Source organism: Rhodnius prolixus, unplaced genomic scaffold (genome assembly GCF_049639745.1).
Source record: "Rhodnius prolixus isolate KJV_2025 unplaced genomic scaffold, Rpr scaffold_1, whole genome shotgun sequence".
Taxonomy (NCBI): domain Eukaryota; kingdom Metazoa; phylum Arthropoda; class Insecta; order Hemiptera; family Reduviidae; genus Rhodnius; species Rhodnius prolixus.
The window spans coordinates 38,160,167-38,174,168 of record NW_027411581.1 but is presented as its reverse complement, the minus strand read 5'-3'; positions in this window follow the sequence as shown (position 1 = coordinate 38,174,168).

Below are 14,002 nucleotides of genomic sequence, written 5' to 3'. Positions count from 1 at the left end.
AATTGTTGAATGACATTATCATGCCTCAGCCACCGTATTCACCAGATTTGGCGCCCTGTGACTTTTTCTTGTTCCCAAGATTGAAGAGACCCATGAAAGGACGGCGTTTTGCGACGATTGAGGAGACAAAAAACCGAATCGCTGAGAGAGCTCAAGGACATACCAAAAAGTGCATATCAGAACTGTTTCGAGGATTGGAAAAAACGCTGGCACAAATGTATTATATCTGAGGGGGACTACTTTGAAGGTGACCAAATAAAAATCGATGAATAAATAAATATTTTTTGAGAAAAATGAAAATTCACCTTATTTTTTGAACACACCTCGTATTAATGGGTTTAATGGAAAATCTATATCCCTTAAATTTTACTGTTTATTAGAAGGTAGGTAAATTTAAATGTCCAGAAATGAAAGAGATAGTTTTATTGGATATTAGCGCACTACGAAAGATGTTAAGAATAAAAAAAAAAGTCTACTTAATAAAAAAAAAAGTAAACTTTTCTAGCTTACTACTGCGTAATCCAATTCAGGTAATAAAAAGTAGTGGATGTAGCAGGAAGAGGAAGAGCACGGATATGGATAAGATGGCCGGGTGAAGGTGACTGTCCCCCGCAACAGATCTAAAATGGTATCTTTCTTTCCCTTTAACTTATTTATTCAATTGCAGTAGACTGGCGAAAACGTTTCATAGGTAAATGTACCCTACTTACATACACTTTGCACACATTTACTATCTAGTTATATAGACACACTTCTTTACTGCTCTTTTTATTGGCCAAACTTTCATAAATTTCACTAAAGAGTCAATTAATTCTTTAAATTCTGTTTTAAAATATATAAAAGTAATTCACTATTTTTAGCATTTTCCTGGACTTTAAGCTGATAAATAAGAACTGACCACGTAGTGAATTAGCCATTTATCCAGATATCCTGGGTGTACCTGGGGTCAGCAAACCCAGAGGCATGTAACTTTTTGACATTGATACGCTGGATTTTTTTAAAAACGTCATGCATACATCAATGAAATTTAAGGAATAGAAAATAGATCTTTTAGATCGCTATGGATTTAAAGCGATTCCTTCTCGATCAATGCAATGTGTTGAGAAGTTTATAGTAATAGAGGCTATAGCCTCCAGAACATCTGTTTGGATTAAACAGCTTAAATAAAAAGGTGTGCTTTGCTAATAAGTATTAAAAATTCAAATAAATATAAATCATGAAATTAATTTAGATCTGGGTGAATTTTTCAATGAGCTCATGCTTCTGGCATTAATTTATCTTCGTCGGCATTAGTGTACTAAATGTTCAGTTTAAGTACACTGGATATAAATAAAGAAAAGAATGCCGAAGCCTTATTGATTATTGCTGATTCTCCAAAGAAAGAAATTGAATTTACTCCCTAACAACTGTTACAGCACTTGAAAGCAAACAATCGTACGGTAAAGCTCAAAATGCCGAGATTAGGCCATAACTAATCTTGTCCATCAGAATCACAAATCGCAAAGCGCTCAGACTACATCCTCTGGATGGATACTGATATTGGTTTGGAAAACTCTTAACCAATGCTGTGCAGTCCGAAGGACATTCTTATTTTCCTTGTATAGGTTGAACACCCTCTTAGTGTCGACTCCTTTTTCTTTAAGTGTCTTAAGTTCGTCCTCTTTCTTTTCCCTTAAAATTAAAAATTATGTGGGTAGATCGTGAAAATTCTTTCTGCTGTATTTGTACAGTAATCAATCAAGTCCTGTTTTGAAAAATTTCTATTAATTTTATAACAATATCTATTGGATAAATGTGTAATGTCTGGAGTTTGGATGTGATTATACATTTTATTGATTTCATAGTTCCAAATTGTTCATACTATATTTAAACAATGTAATTGGTTTGTAGTTGGTATATATATCTGGAGGAGAAATACGCGAACTGTATGCGAAAATGCAAACATTACATCACTCTTGAGTAATTATGTTTGTTTGGATCTGTTGGTTTTGGATTTGCATATATATTACATTTTCCAATGGTTGTACCATATAGAGCAATGTTGTAAACGTTTGCTCAATTACGTAAAAGAACTAATTTCTTAGAAATAAACGATTGTATTGCATGTATAAATTAACAAAGGGTTTATTTTTAAAGGCGCGTCAGCATCTGAGTTTGTAGGCGCCCGGAGCGTTTTCTAGTCCACTGCCGGCCTCTTCACCGTATTTTCTCATTACAGAATTTAAGGAGCTCCTAGGAAGAGAAAACCAAAAGGACAGCTGCTCGATTTGAACCCTTGATGTAAACAAATACTTATTATTATTTTTCTTTTCCTTAAGGTATGGCATTTTCCGTATGCCACCTGCCTTTCCGATCTTTCTCCTAGTTTTAAAGGAGATAAACTTGATGCCACTAGATTTTTAAACTTTTTTCTAAAAGGAAAACAAATTTAAAAAAAAAATCTCAATTAAGTTGGTATCACTGATAAAAGTTAAAAATTGAAAATGTTAAACTAAATCGTTTTATAATTAGAAAAAACCTAATCCAGGTTTTCTTGAAACATTTTTAAATTTACTAAAAATTAAAAGCTAGTTTTTTGTAGTTTTAATTGGTTTAAAAGCCAAGGGGAACAAGGGACCACATCGCCCCTCCCTTTAGGGCACGCACCTATGTACTTTTCGTATGTGTACCCACTTTTTTTTTATTAGCAATCATTAAAATTACTACTAATAATAAAGGAGAAAATGTATGCATTAAATCTGATAATTAGCTCAATCACGGAGGTTTAAATGAGATTGCCACTGAATAACTAATAAATCACTGAACTTTTAAATTCTTCTTATGATTCGAGCATAATTGATTCAAATTATCAGTGTGAAAGAAAGTAGGACAGTGACTCCTGCTCCTAATCGCCGGCAGTAAACAAAAACGAGGAGACTACCTGTTCTCCGGAACAATCCCTCGTTCGGGAGGACCTCATACATAATTTATTTTGTAACTACTTAGCTAAAAGTTTTGACTACCTTCGGCTTATTAGGTTTTCCAGTTTAAAAACGTAACCTGCAATATCTTCTGGATAACCTCCTAAGAGCTTTCCCTGTCATTGTCTATGATTACTGTAGTATCTGAGGTTTCTCAGATGTGCGTGAACGAAAATGCTTTATAACACTTGAATTTCTTGAACATATTTCTTTACATAATTAAATCTCTTTTTAAAGGAATAGCCATGTTAACTAGAAGGCGCTACATTTTTATCGCACAAGCTATTACCCACAGCTTTATAAATAACGCAAAAATAATGAATACTTTTAAAAGGAATTTTCTGCAAAAGATGTGAAAGACACAAAGTGTACAAAATTAACAATGGTTTGGAAAACAATAGTGATTAGAGCCTACAGAGGTAGTTGATGGGTGCAGCTACTTGGGGTTAGCGAACCCACAGGTAAACTCGAGCTCCCCACCACTTATACCTTAACATTCACACTTTACAGACGATCACACACACTACTCGAACATGGGCACGCACTTGTCAAGAGATGGAGTATAAATATATCTCCTTCGCTTGCCTTGGCGAGGCTTTGGGGCTAGGATGAAAAAGAGAATTCTGGGCATTGAGGGAGACCTCGACCACCTGAGAGGGATCGTATCCCAACACTCATGTCTTTGGCCTCACCCGAGAGCTCTACCTGAAAGAAAGCCCTACTTCAAGGAATCTGCAAGGGGATACCGCTTCAGGCACTGGGTTGAAGTGTGATGGTCTACCCGGACGGTAACCGGGTCCATTTGAGCGCCCGAGGAAGCGGGACCACGTGCTTGGATGAATCTCTATTGGTCAGTATGGATAATCATTTAAATATCTCTGCGCGCCAATTTTTCTCTACCTACAACCCATACTACACCAGCACCCAATAATTCCACTCCTTCTTCCTTTCCCGATCCCAGTCCTAAAACTACTCCAACACACACTACCCTATCCTTCTTTGGTTTGGACGGGCAGTGGACAAGACACGGAACAGGACATCTCGACCGGAACACAAACTAGTCTATCTCTGCAACCCTACAACCCTTCTTCTCTGCCGAGGAAGAAAGCGAAGAGAGCCAACATTGTGGTAAGTACTACTAATAATAAATTATTTCTAAATTTAGAGGAAGATAATTGGGGCAGTTTTTTGCCTTTAAAAAGAAAGAGGGAACGTTCTTCTAATAATGCAGCTTTAAACTATTTAAATTTATGAATAGCCACTTGGGCAAACTCTTTGCTTTGAGTACAGAAAATTACTTTCATTTAAAGAAAACAACAATCAAGAAATAAAGAGATCAAATCTTGTTTTAGGATCTGACGTAAACAATTCTCTCCTGGATGTAGAATAAATAAAACTGTTTAAAGTTCATTCTTTTGCTTCTCTCTTCTCCATAATTATTTATCTTCTTTAAATACATGATTTATGTTGGAAATAATAAATACATATTCTTATTTTTTTTTTTTCTTATTTGTTTATTTATTTTGCAACTATAATAGATATAACAAGCAAAAGGGATGAGAGTAAGGAAATGAGTGGAGTGAACGACGACCATCCAGTGATGGAAGCCGTTAGTTCGCCACGTTGGCGAGCTTACACAGCAACCATACTAGGAGGTCGGCGTTGTATCGAGATGGTCGCGTGGCCACCGTCGCTTTAGTCTGCGCTGAGGATTTGAAGGAAGTGTTGTTGTAGACATGTTGTGGATAAGAGGGTTGTAGTGATTGTGTAGATTTGAGTGGAGTTTTGTGTAGCGAGATTGTGCTATTTCAGAGACGAGAGGAATATTTAGATCAGAGTGTATAGTATGATTGCGATAACTATTGTTCTTGAATTTTTGATTGTAAGGTCTGAAGTCGGTTGATGTTCGATTTTTTGGCGTTTCCGTAGATCTGTATTCCGTAGGTCCATATTGGGGCAAGTAGAGCGGTATATAGTGATCGTTTGTTCGTCAGGGTCGGTTTTGATCGTTTGTCGAGTAGCCTTTTCAACATTTTGTACCTCAGATTGAGGTCAATTCGTTTGAGTCTCGTGTGTGGGTTCCACGTCAGTCGTTTGTCAAGATGTAGTCCGAGACATCGTACTTGGTTAGTAATTGGTATAGAAGTATTGTGGAAGGAGAGAGGAGGGAGAGTTTTCTTATTTAGAGTGAATACTATGTATTTAGATTTCAATTCGTTCACTTTGATCTCCACTTTTGCAGCCAAGGCTCGAGAAGATTTAGGTGTTATTGGAGTGCACGGCTTGCTATTACAGGATCTAGGTGAGGAGAAAGAATTGCAGTGTCGTCGGCGAATGTGAAAGTAATTGTAGTCGGGTGAGTTGGTAAGTCGGCAGTATAGAGAATATAAAGTAAGGGGGCTAGAATGCTTCCTTAAGGAACTCCAGCGAGTATTGGAAGGTTTTATTTTGATAAACCTAATAAAGTGTTAGTAAATACGTAATTTGATCTTAGGACATTTACTTAGGTGAGAGGTCGGCAAATGCGGCTCTTTTATCCAAATTGTGTGGCTCTTCAGTCTGTCCAAAATATATTGTATGCTTTCATTTTATTGAAACAAATGAAAATGTTCATTTATTAAAGTAAAGACATTTTTTCAATAAGAAATTTAAATGTGATAGGTTAGAAATTGAATAGAATTATATTAAAATAAAGTACGTAATTGAATAAGAATGCCGCCTTTTCATTTTAACAGGTTTATTTATTATTTATTTGTTTATTTACTTTGCATTATGTGAAAATAAATATATAAAACATTTAAATGTTATTGAATATCATAAAATAATAATTTGTGAATACAAATGATCTACAGAGTTTGTTTACTCTATCATCCTTGCGGCTCTTGGTAAGATTTATTAAAATTATTTAAGGAGGAATGGCTCTCAAAATAGGTTGCCGACCCCTGATTTAGGTAGTTAACAATTTCTATTATGTTTTAACTTACAAAATTATCAGATATCAAAATATTAAGAATCAAGGAAACTCACGTACCAACATACTTTTTTTTTTCTTTTTTTTCGGCGCATCAACAGCTGAGGTTATTAGCGCCTCTAATATCTGTTCTTCTCAAACATATTTCTCCACTACTTGGGATGGCAGTTGTTCTTGTCACCCATGCGCATCCATCGCTGAACCTTGACCAGCAAGGTTAGTGGAGCTCCAGGTTACGAATAATGCCTCCATACATCCCCTCTTAAATCATCGACTCAGTTGACGAGGGGGAGGGTGGATACATAGTTGCCATCCCTTATATTTTCCTCATTTCGAGATTATCCAAACCCTTAGGCATGCCTCTTATCAGTAATATAAATTAAAATAATTATAAGTAAATTATCGATGTGCTTCCCTATAGTACGTGGGTCGTTTGAAAAGTCCGTGCAAAGTCAGAGAGATAGCACCACTGGCGCGTATCGAGGTTATGTTTAGTTAGTAGCATCTCTTGGAAGAACACACCAAGTTTCAGCCAGGTCGGTCTATTTCTTTGTGTTTGGCATTCGTTTGAATCGAGGAAGTCGAGTGATTTTCAAAAAATGGACGAAAAAGAATTTCGTGTGTTGATTAAACACTACTTTATGAAAGGCAAAACGCCTCAGGAGACTAAAGAGAAGCTTGATAAGCATTATGGTGACTCTGCACCTTCGATTAGAACAGTTTATAAGTGGTTTCAAAATTTTCGGAGTGGCCATATGGGCACAAGTGACGCTGAACGTTCTGGACGCCCTGTTGAGGTTACTATTCCAGAAATCATTGATAAAATCCATGATATGGTGATGGATGACAGAAGAGTGAAGGTGCGTGAGATTGCTAGTGCTGTGGGCATCTCGAATGAACGGGTACATAATATTTTGCATCAACATTTGGACATGACAAAGCTATCCGCAAGATGAGTGCCGCGATTGCTCACGCTTGACCAAAAACGAAATTGTGTGAAGTGTTGCAAGGACGGTTTGCAGCTGTTCCAGAAGAATCCGCAGGACTTTAAGCGTCGTTTCGTCACTGTGGTTGAAACAGGATACTCCTGAGACCAAAAAACAATCTAAACAATGGGTTACCAAGGGGGAATCTGCGCCAAAAAAGGCGAAGACCGTTCCTTCGGCCGGAAAGATTATGGCGACTGTCTTTTGGGATTCGCAAGGAATAATCCTCATCGACTATCTGGAAAAGGGTAAAACTAATACAGGTGCATTTTATTCATCGTTATTGGACCGTTTGAAAACCGAGCTGCAAGAAAAACGCCCACGATTGGCCCACAAAAAAGTCCTTTTCCATCACGACAACGCACCAGCTCACACCTCAGCAGTTGTGGTCGCAAAATTAATGGAAATAGGGTTCCAACTCGTTTCACATCCCCCCTATTCTCCAGACTTGGCTCCCTCGGACTACTATTTGTTCCCCAATATGAAGAAATGGCTGGCGGGAAAAAGATTTTATTCAAACGAGGAGGTGATTGCAGAAACGAATGGCTATTTTTCAGACTTGTACAAATCCTATTATTCGGAAGGGATCAACAAACTAGAGCAGCGTTGGACGAAGTGTATAAGCCTAAAAGGAAACTATGTTAAAAAATAAAAAAGGTTTACCCCCAAAAATTAAGTAGTTTTTATTTTTGCACGGACTTTTCAAACGACCCTCGTATATCATGTAGATTCAACTTGTTTCTCTCTTAGCCAAAGGTTATTTGCTCTTGAAATTCAGTTGGAGCTCAGTTGGCTTACAAGGGGCAAAATATGGATTTAATTGATGGTTGATTGGTGAAACAATCATAAATGGACATTTATAAAATTAAATCCTCATTCATTTCATTTTATTGATTAATTATTATCACAGGTTAGTGTTTATTACTAAAATGTTTAAACATCATATTCCTCTATAATCTCAAGGGCACTATATTTATTATATAGTAGTTGTTTAAACACATGAATTAGAGGAATGTCACATATTTATAAATTATTTCATAAATACGTACACGTATTAATTAATAAATATATAAATAATTTTTTAAGGTTGCCCTTTTGAGGTGTGCCAATTAAAATATTAAAATTTTTTAAGGTTGCCCTTTTGAGGTGTGCCAATTAAAATATTAAAATTTTTTAAGGTTGCCCTTTTGAGGTGTGCCAATTAAAATATTAAAATAAAAATATACAAAGCATTTTCAGATGTGTTAAATTTATAAATCCAGTAAACAATTTATTTTCAGAAACACAACAGTTATGATTTAGCAATTTTCTCTCTTAATTTTGCGAAAGTCCAGAATGAAATTTCCAGTCATACCTACAACTTGGATTAAAATGCAAATATTGATGTCGGTCAAATACCAAAAATTCAAATTCTATTCGCTGATCATGTGTAGGTTCAATTAAAAGCTCCGTAATTTGTTGTTTCCACTGCTCATTTCTCTCTTTTTTTGGGGCCTCACATGTTTGTCCAACTGTTGATTACTCTCCTATTTTCGCGGCTACACGTTTTGGGGTGAGTAGAAGTTCATCCCATTTTAGATTGTCCAAACTGGATTTACTCTAATCAGGTCAGCTAAACGACCTTTTCCACTTGTATTCATTTATTAATTTAGAATTTGTCTATATAATAATTACTAAAAATAAATTTCACGACAATTCTGTAATTAATTATTTTTCCGTTTACATTGATTACTTAGCATTTGCATTCATAGTGTGATTGGTTTAGCGGGCCTTGTATTAAGCAGAATGTTATCAGGGCCAAACTGGGCGACTGTAACTATAGCAACGTCGAATAACAGGCTGCAGTGGCACTATGTTGTTAGCAATACGCGTGTATTATCATATATTATACGTGGCATTGACTACCTATATAACAGTGCTCTGCTTGTTGAGTGTCATACCCTACAGTTGGCTTACAAGAGGCAAAACATGGATTTAATTGATGGTTGATTGGTGAAACAAGGTGATTGTTAAGCACATCAATCATAAATGGACATTTATAAAATTAAATCCTCATTCATTTCATTTTATTGATTAATTATTATCACAGGTTAGTGTTTATTACTAAAATGTTTAAACATCATATTCCTCTATAATCTCAAGGGCACTATATTTATTATATAGTAGTTGTTTAAACACATGAATTAGAGGAATGTCACATATTTATAAATTATTTCATAAATACGTACACGTATTAATTAATACATATATAAATAATTTTTTAAGGGTGCTCTTTGATTCTAATCGATTTCGGATTTTCATCAGTCTTTAAATATTCGTTATCAGGTTTTTGTAGGACTTGCGCTTAAAATGCTTCTATCGCTCTGTGTAAAGGAGTTATGATTTATGGTGAGTTATAAAAAGAACAATATAACCTCTCATTTCCAACATAACAATCACTTGTTCTAAAACTCATCATGATGTTCACTAATGATGATTCCCATTTCTAATTATACTAACTTTGAGTAAAAATATGTGAGAAGTTCATTGTATACATCCTCATCAGGTATATGTAAACAGTTACTTATTAAAATATAAATCTTAGAAATAGGGAGATTTGCATTTTTGCGGTCAGTCAATCTGCACTGAAGGCCCTTAATTCAATCAGAACGACCTCTTTTCTGGTTTGGGAATGTAAAAATGCCTTAGAACAACTTGGCTCCACACAATAAAGTTCGGCTAGAATTGGTGCCGGGTCATGTGGGGATTAAGGGGAATGAATTAGCAGATCAACTGGCTAGGAATGGAGCTGGTACTCCATTCATTGGCCCAGAACCAGCCCTGGGGATCACCAAGCGTTCAGTTCGTGAGGATCTTCAGAGATTGGATCTGGAGAGAACATGAAAAGAACTGGGTGATGCTTCCTGGGGTAAAACACGGCAAGAGTGTCATGCCCATGCTGTGCAAACAAAGAACCAAAGAGACTCTGGGCTTGGGCAGAAATCAGATTACTCTGATTACAGGATGTTCACAGGGCACGGCAGGTTCAGAAAGGGCTTATTAGCTCGGAACCGTAGTGCACCTGTGCCAGGAAGAGGAGAAAACGGCCCCTCACCTGTTATTCGATTGCGTTGCAATCGAGAGACTGCGCTACGATATCTTCGGAACTTTGAGGCAAAAGGAGATAGTAGCGCAGAAGGAACTGGTAGGGAAAGTCCTCAACCTTTTTAGAAGGGGAGGTTTTATCTACTAGACTTAAAGGGGAAGGCACAATAAGCCTCTTATTGCTGCGGTGCCATGGGGCATGCGTCCCGTCCCGCCTTTTCAAAATCTAAAATCTAAAAAATCTATTTAAATATAGTTCTTATGTAAGATACTGGAACAAAGTTGAGGATAGACTCGTGTTTCAACATTGTCACATTTCCTCGTATCCAAAACTGATGTTCTTCCAAACAAAACTCAGACAAATGTGATTATAATTGCTTCTAAGCTGGAAGAAAGAAAATACAGTGTTTCATAAGTATGGTTTTTTGCTAATTGTTGTTACTGTTCTGTTTATTCCGGCCACTTTTCTTTTATGCAGTAACGTCTATTTTTTCAGCGTGTAAAAAAATTCTTTTAATCACAATCCAACGCACTCACAATTTAATATTTTCAGTTTTGTTCCATCTGCTTGAAGAACTTATCTAAAACTGAATCTACCAACCATAATAGTATAGATCTGTTTGGCTTTCGGGGCTGACGTTATCGTGAGAATATCCTGGAAAAGGCGCCTGTAGCTTCAAAGATCAACTCAAAAGCATAAGAACTAACAAAACTGTTTCGATTCGTGTAAGATACGTAATTAGCGCCGAAATTTATTTTGTAGTGACCTCTTTTTCCCACTGTGGACAGAGCGCGCGGTTTGTAGCGTTATGAAATTTTTTTTCCACAATGTAATTAATTTAGGTTGTGTGCTTTGACGGACGCTAATCTCATGCGAGCCACCTCATTTATCGCCCCTTGCCACTCTCTCGTCCTGAAAATGACCATATCGTTAGCACATTCTACTCAGGACAACATTTTGTGTGTATTGATGGACTTCATAACGCACGTAAGGGGCTCAAACAAATTGTCTATTCATGCACTGCATCCTTTTGGTATATTTTTCTTTCTTCCAGCGCCAGACCTGTAGTATCTTTGTGACGCCTTCTGTGGGAAAGTCATAACGTGATTGTTCTCATTCTCGGACAGGTCTGTAGTCTGCACCCCTAATTGCATCCCATCTTTAAAACAAATAGTGAGGCATGTACGCTTTGAATTTGTCTGTTCTTTTACATCGCTAGATTATTATTTTATATTCAACAGTAATGCTGTTATTCCCTAATTTTTTGATTGCAACCATGTTTTGTGTAATATCGAGTTGACTAGCTCGATAATAAGTTTCCCGAGAGACATCCGGTGACAGGAGCAGTACTTTCCTGGCTTCATGTTGCTTTACTAAATCAAAATCCTATCTCAAATAAGACAAAAACTAAATAACTTATATTATTAGTATTATAACAAATTACAAAAGACTAATTCCTTACCAAACGAGGTATCCGGTTCGCTTCAAAGAAGAATGTAATCGCAACACTATAACATACTCACGCCATGATTGCTATAGCTTTGCGTGTTTTATGTTATTTTTACCATTGTGCTATTTCTTTGTTTGACCTTTGTAAATTTGTTCGTTGTTAATTTAGTCCATTCGCAGTTAAATTAGCTAAAAAGAGTACGCAGCAAGCTGGCGGGCAAAAGCGACAATACACTTTAAGAGGGAAACCCGCCTCTCCCCCAGAGCAGCCTTAACAACATTTTCCCAGAGAAATGTTTTGAATCGATGTTATGAATAGATCTAACGTGAATGTGCTTACAAAAGTTTAAATACAATCGTTTAAGCTTTCGAGAAAATTCCAAAATTTAAAAAAGGTCGATGAGTCAAGTGCGTTGCAAGTTGCGTTTAGTAAATTTTATCCAAAACCTGTTCCAAGCGATGCCGAGTATGTATCAAATAGAACCGTTCGCGATTTTCTGTTTCACTGACTCTACATTGTCCACTGTCAATGCTTATTGTGCATAAATAGTTTACAATTTTTTATTTGTAACATTTTCCAGAGAAAATTCGAGTAAGGGCGTTTTTGGTCAAGGGGGATGTTAGGGTTTCCTCTAAAATTTCATTTCAGTTTACTGTTTAGACATCAATTATTTTTTATTGATTGATTCACTTATTCGCCATCCATAATCTGCAGAGAATATAATCAGTGAATGTGGTGTAAGTAGTTTTCTTGGCTGCATCAACTAGAGAGGAAAGAAGCTGCCCATTGGCAACCCTCTTCGCTGAAATTACTTTGCAGTTGTTAATAGTCTCGAGGTCAACGGCGTATCAGTCGACGTGCTGGACAATCTGGAAGCGAGGTAGAGGCAAGATTTCAAACCAGAGGGTTTCGTTTAATAATTAATGAATAAAGATTAAACTGAAATTTAAATTTCACAGCCTTTCACTGAAATGATTTGTGTAATTTTTAGCATTTTTTTTTTTTTTCGAAATTAGATCCTTTAAAGCGAACTTGTTTAATTTTTAAGTCAAATACTTTTTAGCACAAAGAGTCAGGTTCCAGAAAGTCTAATCACATTAACCGCGGCAAGATAAAGCCATGTGTGGTTCTCAACAGATTTTGTTTTACTTACAATCCAATCATTGATAAACTAAGTTAATGTTTTAAATTAGAGAAAGAGAGTAAATAATGAGTATTCATTAACAAAAGAGACATTGTTTAAATAAAATATATAAAGATGGTTTGGCTGCTTGAGAATTCAGCCTTCTCGTCTCAGACAGACTGTTTTTCTAGAGTGAGCGGGAGAAATGTCCTCACTAATCCTTACTCTGCCTTTTCCCATCCAGACGTCAGTCCTTCTCTGTTTTACTTTGAAATTAGATTTCCTTAGAATCCTTTTCTCTCTGTTTATCCTAAGCGTTGTCTTTGGTTTTTGTGTGTTTTTCTTAGAGTTCACTGTTTATCCGACTCTCTGGCTGTCCTTTACAATAGCAGCTTCACTACTACTACAACACTCACCGGAGATCTATCATCGCATCAGTTCGACTAATGGAACTAACTTACCCATTCTGCTCCCTGTGCATCTCTGCTTGCCTTTTAATATTAACTCCCCTAATTCAATAGCAATTCTAAAGTGTTTAATTCAATCATGAATAATTATGAGAAAAGAAAAAGTTCTTTTAAGAGGACGGCGCCACATCAAGAGACGCTCTTCTGTATAAATAGAGCAAGACATTCTTTCTAGCTCACCAACTGCAAGGAACCTGAAAGGTAGCCAAGGTTGGAATGATATTAATTTATTTTTTACAAAAATAATGACAATGTCCCAGTTTGTTTGTGTTAATCATATTATGAAAAAGTATTTATTAATTGGAAAATTAATTAATTGAGGAGGCTATGGCCCTTCATGCGCTGCAATGCCAAGACAGAAATAAAAGAAAAAGAACGTATTTATTTAAACATGAAAGCTTACAAAGATGTTGGGGCTTTTTGGTTGTGCTTTCCATCCTCTGGTCGATCATTTTGATCAAAAACAACTCGAACACAAAATATTGTTTATTTATCGATTCTTCAACCATCCAAGGGAGTGTCCTCAATACCACCAGCTTCCTTATTTCATGAAATTCTAGCTGAGTAAAACATGAATTTTACCTTAATAGGGAAAGTAAAAAAAGAAATTGAAAACAATTTTTTAAATTGAAATTAAAAAAGAATAGTGAGGTTGTGCTAATACTCCTTTTGTCGGCGATTTACAAGCATCGCCCTCATCCAAAACGACCAAAACTTGGGGATCTTGTCAATTTTTCTGTTCACCGCTAAAAAGTCCGCGCATAAAAGCCAAGCGAAGGCACAATATCTCAAAAAATGTTTAGAGTAAAGTAATGCCTATTTTTTCAGACGGGCTTTACGCCCAACTACCGATTAGATGTCGCGGACAGAGACGGCTAGCAAACATACTTTACTACAACTTTGTCTTGTAAACCATTAAATAAAATCCTAGCCCTAGACCAGGAATAGAACCCAGTTCCA